This window comes from Danio aesculapii, chromosome 3, assembly GCF_903798145.1.
Source record: "Danio aesculapii chromosome 3, fDanAes4.1, whole genome shotgun sequence".
NCBI classification, from domain to species: domain Eukaryota; kingdom Metazoa; phylum Chordata; class Actinopteri; order Cypriniformes; family Danionidae; genus Danio; species Danio aesculapii.
The window spans coordinates 15,575,545-15,585,465 of record NC_079437.1 but is presented as its reverse complement, the minus strand read 5'-3'; the positions used below and the strand labels follow the sequence as shown (position 1 = coordinate 15,585,465).

The window sequence follows — 9,921 nt, the reverse complement described above, 5'->3', positions numbered from 1 at the left end:
TTCCCTTTCATACTGTAGCAATTATAACACAATTTGTTACTTTTTTTCCAATGTTTTTCGGCAAAATTACATCATGTGTATTTAACCAATTAAAAAAGCTTTTACCACAGCATTTTTATAGCTGAAAAAACTACAACCATTAATTGTATATTTTTTTCACAGTGGTAAGTGCTTCCTGGTATTGAACTTATTTAATGGAAAACAAAAGGAGGAAACTTTTTTTCAGATGGAGCTTCACATCACTCGGTAAACAAAGAAAGAACCGAAGTAGGGCTGCACAATATAGCAATGATACCGCAATGTGTACATCTGCAATAGTCACATTGCAAGATATGCAATGTTGAGTCTTAATTATAGTTGACCAGGAGCCACAGAATTGTATTTAATTATTGTATTTATATGGAATACATGAGAAAAATGTTTTTCTTAGAATTTTTGTCTTGTTTCTAGTCCAAATATCTACATTTCAAAGCAAAAACAAGATTATCTTACTTCCCCTTCTGGCAGATAGCTAAGCTTGTTTTAAGGAAAAACTAGGGCTGGGCGATTTGGCCTAAAATCAAAGTCTTGATAAATTGAACATTTTAACTTTTTATGAACCATTAATAAACGATTATTTTATTTATTTTAATTTGCTCCCCTCATAGTTCACTGATAAGTTTTGTACAGTAAATAAACTGACATATAACAAGTGAGAGATTTCTGAATGAAGAAAATGAATTTGAGAAACAGATTGCCTAAACTCAGCAGTCACTTTTTTCTTATAAAAAAAGTGAAAATAAACAACTTGAACTTTTGGAAACAAAATAATTTATTTTCAGTGTTTTTCATATTAAAAGCAGAAAAAAATAATAAAATAACTCTTGTATATCCTGTAAATAATACTATAAAATGTGCATTTCTTAAATCTTCTGTAAACAAATATTTTAATGTAAATAATAATTTTATTGTAATAGAAATTATGGTGTCTTGTGTCTGGCGCACCATCAAATCATCGTTAATGTAGTGCTAACGTGCAACGTGTAGTTACATTTTTGGTGGGAGGCTGAAGGCTGAGCCGGACCATGCATGTGCGTTCGACACAGAAATTAAAATTAGCCTTAAGAGAAGGGTCACGTGACTCCACACACGGTAGGGAAAGTAATTGAAAAAACTGACCTGGAAAAATTTGATCAATTATAGGTTCTGAATGTCGATTTCGATTACTTTCGATTAATCGCCCAGCCCTAGAAAAAAACTCTTAATTTTGACTAACTCTGTTAAAAACAAAATCTTGAGCTTAGAAGTTTTAGATATTTGGACTAGAAATTAAACAAAGTAAGAAAAGCAATTTTTGCATTGTGATTATTCAATTTCTGTACCTGAATACTGTTAGGCTCCCCATAAAACTGTCAAATAGAGCTATTCAACCATCTTGTGAAACTGTATTAATATCTCAATATTTATCACAGAAAAATTAAATATTGCAATATAAAATTTTTCCAATATCCTGCAGCCCTAGAATGAAGCACTAATTATTGCAATCATGCACAATTGTATATTCATTAAAATCATTACACTCCAACCCTTGCAGAAATTATGCGAGGCAGTACCACACTATATAGTCATCATATCATTTAAGGACAACAATTAAGTAACAATCGAAAGCTTGAAGACTGGACTTCACATATCTTCCTCATTGGCTTTTTAAATACATATTGTATTTTTTTGATGGTGGTGCAGGGAATAGTCATCATTATACATGGGATCTCCAACTTCAAGCAAATGCACCTCAAAAAGCCCTATTTTGGTGACTAAAACATAGAAAGAATAGCATACCATCTAAAAATGCCAGGTTGTTTTAACCTAATGGGTCAAAAAAAGGACAATCCCAGCAGTTGGGTTAACAAAAACTACACAACTTGAATTGTAGAAATAATCCCAGAATTGGTTGTCCAAATAATGTAAATAGACTTTAAGTGAAAAAAAACATCATCATTCAGCACAACATAATATATTCAAAAAATAAACCGTATGCTTATAAAGACCTTTACTTATTGGATTAAGGGCTGCATGATATTGTCAAAATCTTGTATACAGATATTTTCATTTACTGCGATTTATATTGCGACAATTAATAAGTTTCTAAATAAAATTGTATTGATTTAGTGGGATCATTTTGTAGAGGATTGCATCTACATAAAATATAATAAACAAATTGCTAGCATAGATAAATACAGTAGAGCAAAAATGAAGCAGTCTAACAGTATTTAGTAACAAATAAACTAATCAAATGTATAATAAAGTTGTTCAGTTTTCCCTTTTATAAACAATTAAATGCAATACATCTTTGTTAAAGCTACAAATGTAAAGCCCACATACTTTAAACTTGCTTAAAATGTTTACCCAGGTCTGCAATTCATAAACTTTCACTTTATTATGGTTAAACTGAAATGACTCCAAAATTCTCATGTGTTCTGAACTACCTGGTCAACTATAGTCCTGACTCCACATTACTGCGATGTGACAATGCACACACAGTGATATAGATGCTAAAACGATATATTGTGCAGCCCTAATAAGATTGATCATACTACATTTTAGGATATTTTATTTAGAGTTTTTAGGCTTGCACTGAAGCTTAAAAAGCTATTTTAAAATGTCACTTAATGATTTTTTTGTTCTAAATGTGCCTGTGAAGATTTTTTAGGTATATAAAAGGATATACAATTATAATATAACTGCACAATACTGGAAAAACCTAACATTGTGTTATTTAAACAGCTTTGTGTTATTTAGTTTTTCTGCAATTTACATGTTATGATATAAATACGATTTGTCAGGTGGGAAAGAATTCATAATTTTAGATTGATTAAGATGACGTTGTAGAAGAGTGCATCTTCAAAAAATACAATAAACAAATCACAAGCATAATTAAACAACACAGAAAAGATAAAAATGAAATAAACAGTGCTTTATGTTTTTCTGAGTCGTCGTATTCAGAGACAGAAATGTAATAATACATATTTAAAATGACACTATAACATTTACCATATAAATAATTATATATAATTAATCTTCTTAAAGCTATAAATATTATCATTTTGGCTACTTACACAGTCAGAGATGCGACTATTGTGGATGTGCTCTTTGCAATATCAATGCTGAAATGATATACTGTGCAACCCTAATATAAACTATGATAATATTAAATGGTAAATTTAGTGGGTGTCTTTTGTAAATCATTAATGTATGATAGCAATTTTATTAAATTAATACATGACGGCAAATTATTTTGAGCCCAGAAAAACAACAATTAAAGGGACAGTTCACCCAAATATTCTGTAATCATTTACTCCCCCTCAAAACGTTATGAGTTTCTTTTTTTTATCTGCTGAACACACACACAAAAAGATATTTTGGAGAATGCTGGTTTATTCTATTATCCTATTATTATACCTATTCACAAGGTTGAATACTATTCTATGCACCTATTCTACAGGATGTGCAAGTTAAGTAACCTTTTACGTGCACGTTGTTAAGACAAATTTAGTTTTATTTAATTATTATTTGTATTTACTTATGTTAATTAAACCAAGAATATAAAGTATTTAAAGAAGCACAAGAGCATTTGCACACACCTTGTAGCTGCCAGCTTCTTGCATCTGTGTTTTCTTTCTTGATGCAGCAAAAAAAATCCCTTTCTGTGATTGGTCATGTTTACACTCATTTGTTTTACTGTATTTCGATTTACAGAAAATTAAAAATACTGTATTTTACTGGCACCAAGAAGATATTTCCCACAATGCAATTTTAAAACACAGTGACATTCTGCAAAATACTGTTCACTTTACAGGTAAATACAGTGTAATTTACAGAAATTGTTAACAGTGTATCTCAAGCAGAAAAGGAAATACACATCAAAAGCTACTGGTCAGCTTGACATGTTTACTGCTCCAAATTATTTTAAATGTTCCTTAAAATAAAATATATAGTGTTTTATGAGGAAAAATGTTGTTTTATACGCAAACATTTAAAAAAAGGAACATATTTTAGAGCAGTAATCGCAATACTGTAAAACCGTGATATTTTTATACAAATTTTTCTTACGGTCAGAATGTACCAGCCCATGCCTACACTTCCATAGTAAAAAAAAAAATAGGCTACTATGGAATTTAGTGGGTTGTAGCAACCAGCATTTTTCAAAATATCTTCTTTTGTTCAACAGATGAAAAACTCAAATAGGCTTTGAACCAGTAAATGATGACAGAATTTTAATTGTAGGCTGAACTGTCCCTTTAAGGACAATCTCCTGACTTGTAATGGAGAAATGGAGATATGGAGAAAAACTGCTAATCAGAGTCGTCCAATTTCTAACGTGTGCACATCTCTCATCGGTGTCAACCGTGAAACTGGTTTCATTTGTCGAGTAAAGCAAAACTCGGCGACAAGAAAGGCAGAAGCGAGACTGCGGTGGCCGAGCAGAAGCGCGCGCAGGACGGTCTCCACCACCTCTCACTCGAGGATTCCCTCGCCATATACTGGAAGAGTGACGTCATGGGGTAGAGGTGGGGAATGCCCGGGGAGCCAGCGCGAGAAAAACACAACATAAAGATACCCATCCAACCAATGCAACTGCTACAGAGATCATCCTTAGTACGAAAGCTGCCAGATTGGCATACAATGCGCTTTTTATGCTGAATCGGTGGCGCAAATCCAAGCCAGATTATCAAACAATGAGAAGTGAAATCAAGAGACTTTTTGTACTGTAGCTTGTTCTAGTACTGCTTAACAGCTTGTTTTCTGTTATTTTCACCTTTGGTTGATGTTTATTATTATTATTATTATTATTATTATTATTATTATTATCATTATTAACTGGTATTTATTTTGCAAGTGTATGCAAGTACTTCATCATGAGGTGCAATATTGTACTGTAATATAATATAAATGCCAGTAAACATTGACGGATATGAAAATTATGCCATTTTAAGACTTGTCTCCTACTTTTTCATTGCTCCATTTCATAGTTTTTTTATTCTTTTTAATCTCTCCATTTCGTTGTCATTTTTTACCCAACCAGTATCTCTATTTGGTACACTTTGACACTTTTATACCCTGCCAATCATGCAGATAAATTTTTGTTGACTGACTCTGAGAGGATGAATGGATTCCAATGGCATGAAATGGCATCTATAAATGTGCAATGACACAAACAAACAAACAAAATCTACATTTTGTGGAAACAAACAACTACAGCAGAACAAGTAAGGAAATAATAAACTTTACAAACATTCGTTCAAGCAAACATAATGATTCTTAATTCTTCTGTCACGTCTATGGACTCGACAGCATACTAAAACGAGTTTGTTACACATGTAACAAGTATCGACTATTGTCTTGTCAGGTCACAGTATCTTTTTAGCTTCATTTTACAGCCAATGTGTACATTATTTCCGTCACGAGCTCATGCCGTTGTCAATCTAACGGTTTAACGTTATATCATAACTGAAACATCAGCACGAGCTGAACTAAATCAACGTAGCAAAACAACCTGACGACAGAAAGCAATGTACACAACAGAAACATCCCCACAAATTGCGTCAAAGTGCGCTTGCCTTTAAAAAGGCGACGTGGTTGGACAACTTACCCCTTAATGTGTCGCTCAAGGTTTCAGAGAAAACGTCCTCCGCGAAAACAAGCGCAGTCAACACGTTATTGACTACAAAAACAACGGTTTTAGAGACGATACACTATCGTAAAAAGAGCTTTTCCAACTTTTCTGCCACTGCAAACACGCGAGCTACAGTGTTCTGTGCGAAAATGGGCTGCACGTTTGCGGTTCCGCTTTGATTGACAGGCCTCTGACGCAGTCGCGAGCGAGTTCAGAATTATGTCCAATCGCTGAGCTCGAATGGCGTAGGAGAGGCGGGACTAAGCGCGCGCCAGCTCGAGGCCGCCTGTGTTTGTTGCTCTGGCTCTGCAAGCTGTTCCGGCTGCCGGTTCCTCCCGTGTAAAACCGTGTTGTGAAACGCAGCACGGCGGGGGGAAACCCAGCTTCTGGAACAGCACGGCTGGAAGTCATCTGAATTACTGGCAGCGCCTACGTCATCTGGACTTTTAATTCACTGGATGTGAAGTGTGTGCTGTCGTGACGTTTGCCGTCATGAATGCGTCCTTTTTATATAACTTTGTGCACTTTTAAGTGTGTGAACACAAAATGAAATGTTTTAATTATCATTTCATATCAAATTAGAGCAAGTATAGTGTGAAATAATGTATTTAGTTCTATTTATTTCTAAGAATGTCAAGTTTAAAAAGTCAACTATGTTAGAAACTTTGACTTAACAAACAAATAAACAGTTTCTTGGCTGGACAATAATTTTATAAATAAAGATGTCTGGTTTGTAGTCAAGAGCTGTATATTTTATGGATTTATGATAAAAAAATGTGTGTGTGTGTGTGTGTGTGTGTGTGTGTGTGTGTATATATATATATATATATATATATTTATATATATATATATATATGTGTGTGTGTGTGTGTGTGTGTGTGTGTGTTTATTTTATTTTTTTTGTTTATTTGCAGTTTTTATTATATATATATATATATATATATATATATATATATATATATATATATATATATATATTTTTTTTTTTTTTTTTTTTTTTTTGATTTTTCTTAATATTTTTTATTGTATTGTTACTTTTAGTTTCAAAATTGATCTTCCAGGTATACGACGGTACTTTTAACCACAGATATCATAATAAAAAAAACCTCTGAAATTCCCGAAGGAAACCCATATCGAATTAGTTTTCTGCAAAACGTTGTCATGATCAAGTGTTTTTACAAAATTCTGGCTAATCTTATGATCCTCCATTGTGCTCATACCATCATCGGACGTTAATCTTGTTCATTAAACAGACCCTTCTGTACAAATTTCCTTGAAGTATTAAAACTGGGTGTTAACAGGTCATTCATTCACCCTACGCTTGTTTCTAAAACATCTAAGGAAACTCCAGAGGATGTTTTCAGAGTCCAGATCTGGTTCACTGCCAACGGCTCCTCAATTCTTGTTTTTAAAATGTCCATCGCACCCCTGGCATAGTCTCACAGTGCTGTCTTTAATACTAAATAGAAAGTTACACTTGCAAAACCACACTCGTGTCTGATGCTGTGTCAAGAAATGACTCTGGAATTCACACATCACATGACTGGTGGTGTATTAATACTGAAATACAGGTCTGAAGCACATGCTGAAACTTTAGAAAAAACGTGTGGCAGGTTTCGAGCTGAAACCATAGGTGCAAGAACGAACATATATAGTGAAATATGTTAATTAGTTCTTCTATTTTGGGGCGGGTGGGTGTTTCTTTTCACTGGGTTTGCATTTTGATGGTCTCCTTTAGACATCTTGTTGACCTTTTATGTATTTTTTTAAGTGCGATTTATTTCTAAACTAATTTCGAGAGGATCATGTGCTTATGATTGAGCACGGCTGGTACCGCATCAGCTCTGCATATTGCACTAATCAGACGAATACTGACTCGCTATAAATAACCAGAGTTTTCCACTTCAGTCATCTTCGTCTTGAAGAATCCATCCCTTCCACCCCTGCTCTTCCTGATAGGGTGGCACAGCGGCCCAGTGGTTAGCACTGTTGCCTCACTGCAAGAATGCCACTGGTTCAACCCAGTTGGCGTTTCTGTACGGAGTTTGCATGTTCTCCCCGTGCTCGTGTGAGTATTTCATCGGGTTCCCCAGTTTCCTCCCACCGTCCAAAGACATTCATCATAAGTAAATTTACTACTCCAAAGTATCTTAAGACAAACTCTTAGCCAGCTATATTTCAGCTATTTCAGCAAGCAGGGTATAGTTCTCGAGACCTACCTGAGCTTAAACTCCCCTCTCGCCCTTCAAACGGGAGGGAGCCCCGGCCTCAAGGATATTCTGATTTCTGGGCTCTCTCCCTGGACAGCATGCCAAACACGCTTAATTATTAATCATCAGCTAAGTGTGAACTCTTGAATGTAAACTATGTCAACCAGGGGAGTAGCAACCGGGGGGGACGGGGGGAGATACGTCATCCCCCCTATATAACACACTCAAAAATTGTTTTTGTTTTTTGTTCTAACTACTTATTTTAAAATGAGATGAATCAATTCTTTATTTTTTTTTGTGACAACTTAATTGCTTTATGTTCAATCCACTTAAATTTTTAAAAGCTAAGAAGTTAACTTGATTCCTTCATGTTACCCCAACTCAAATCGATTGTGTGAAACCCAGCATTTTTTACAGTGCATGCATTCTTAATTGTGGAAGATTAAAATCCAAGTCGTTGAATTACCAGATGAAATGCTTTGAATGTTTTGAGGATTGATTTGCACCATTATGACACGCAGAAGGCATTCGTGTACACTAACAAGAAATGACAGCGATTGCATAATGATATGTTCATGATTTCCTTGTACTTTCTTCCTCTTCTATCACCATGATCATCATGGCATGGTTGACTGCAACTGCTGTCATAAATTATAGCGTTGCATTTCCCAAAAGAACGCTTAAGGAAGTGTTATATTTAACGAACACAATGCCTCTGTTATCTATATACAGGTTTAACAGATCTATTCAACACTGCAGTCCCTATTTTTTCCCTATTTTTAAAATAAATAAATAAATAAATAAATATGTTTATTACAAATTAGCATTATTTTAAGGGTTCTCCCTCTAGACATTTTTGTTCTGATTATATTGTCTTGCCAACTATGTGTCAACAAGCAGCCATTATTATTATGTTGTCTGCTTTATATCTACAGCTTTATTTTGATAACACTTTACAGACTATACATAAATCAAACATATTTCAAACATAAATCAAACATATTTACTCATAATACAAACAAAATATCTAAATTTGCAGGACTAGTTCACCAAAAAATGAAAGTCTGTCATAAAACTCTCCTGTCTGTTATAAAACTGTCATGCCGTTCCAAACCCCTGAGACCTTCGTTCATCTTCAGAGCACAAATGAAGATATTTTAGATGAAATTCTGGAGCTCTCTGACTCCATCGAAAAAACATATTAAGGTCAATATTATTAGCCCCCTTAAGCAATATTTTTTCAATTGTCCACAGAACAATCCATCGTTAGACAATGATGGCTTTGATGAATTTTGATGACATTTTACAGACTATACATAACTTCGTGAAAATAAAATGAAGATTTTTAAGACAATTGAAACCAGCTTTGACTCATAGATCAAACATATTTAGTCTTAATAAAAACAAGTTATCTTAATTTGCAGGACTAGTTCAAAATAATTCTGTTATAAAATACTCACCCTCATGTCATTCCAAAACCCTGAGACCTTTGTTCATCTTCAAAACACAAATGTAGATATTTTAGAAGAAATCCTGAAGCTCTCTGATTCCATAGACAGCAATGGTCCAGAGACGTTTAGAAATTAAGTCCAGAAAAGGAAGCAAAAACACCGTTAAAACATTTAAACTGACTTCAGTGGGTCAACTGTAATCATACAAAGCTCCAAGAATACTTTTATGCACCAAAAAAACTGTAAATGCACATTTGACCTGAAGCGAGAAAGAAGATACAGGTGAATTAAATAATTTTGTATTACTTTACCTAGATTTTTAAAAGGTTTGGTGTCATTTAATGTGGGTAATTATTGTCTTTCAGAAATCACACGTATGATCAAAAAATAATGTATGTGATTCCGACATAATTAATAGCTTTACTTATTTTGTAACACTTTAAACTTTACTTTAAATAGCAATTTACAGCATTTGCTACTGTATTATATCTATTATGATATTAATTGTTTATCAACAACTATAGTATGAGCATATTTTACATACTTAATCATAAACCTAATCCCAACTATTACCTAACTATTAAAAAGCAGTGAATTGGTAGTTTAT

General features: G+C 33.8%; 1 protein-coding gene across 1 annotated transcript in view; it reads right to left on the bottom strand.

The window, feature by feature from the left end:
• stat3 (signal transducer and activator of transcription 3 (acute-phase response factor)) overlaps positions 1–5,820 on the bottom strand; it is an 86,393-nt gene extending 80,573 nt beyond the window's left edge. The window contains exon 1 of the mRNA XM_056453248.1: positions 5,630–5,820. The gene's annotated coding sequence lies outside the window, so the exon portion shown is untranslated. The remainder of the gene's footprint in view (positions 1–5,629) is intronic.
• Positions 5,821–9,921: the final 4,101 nt, after the last annotated feature.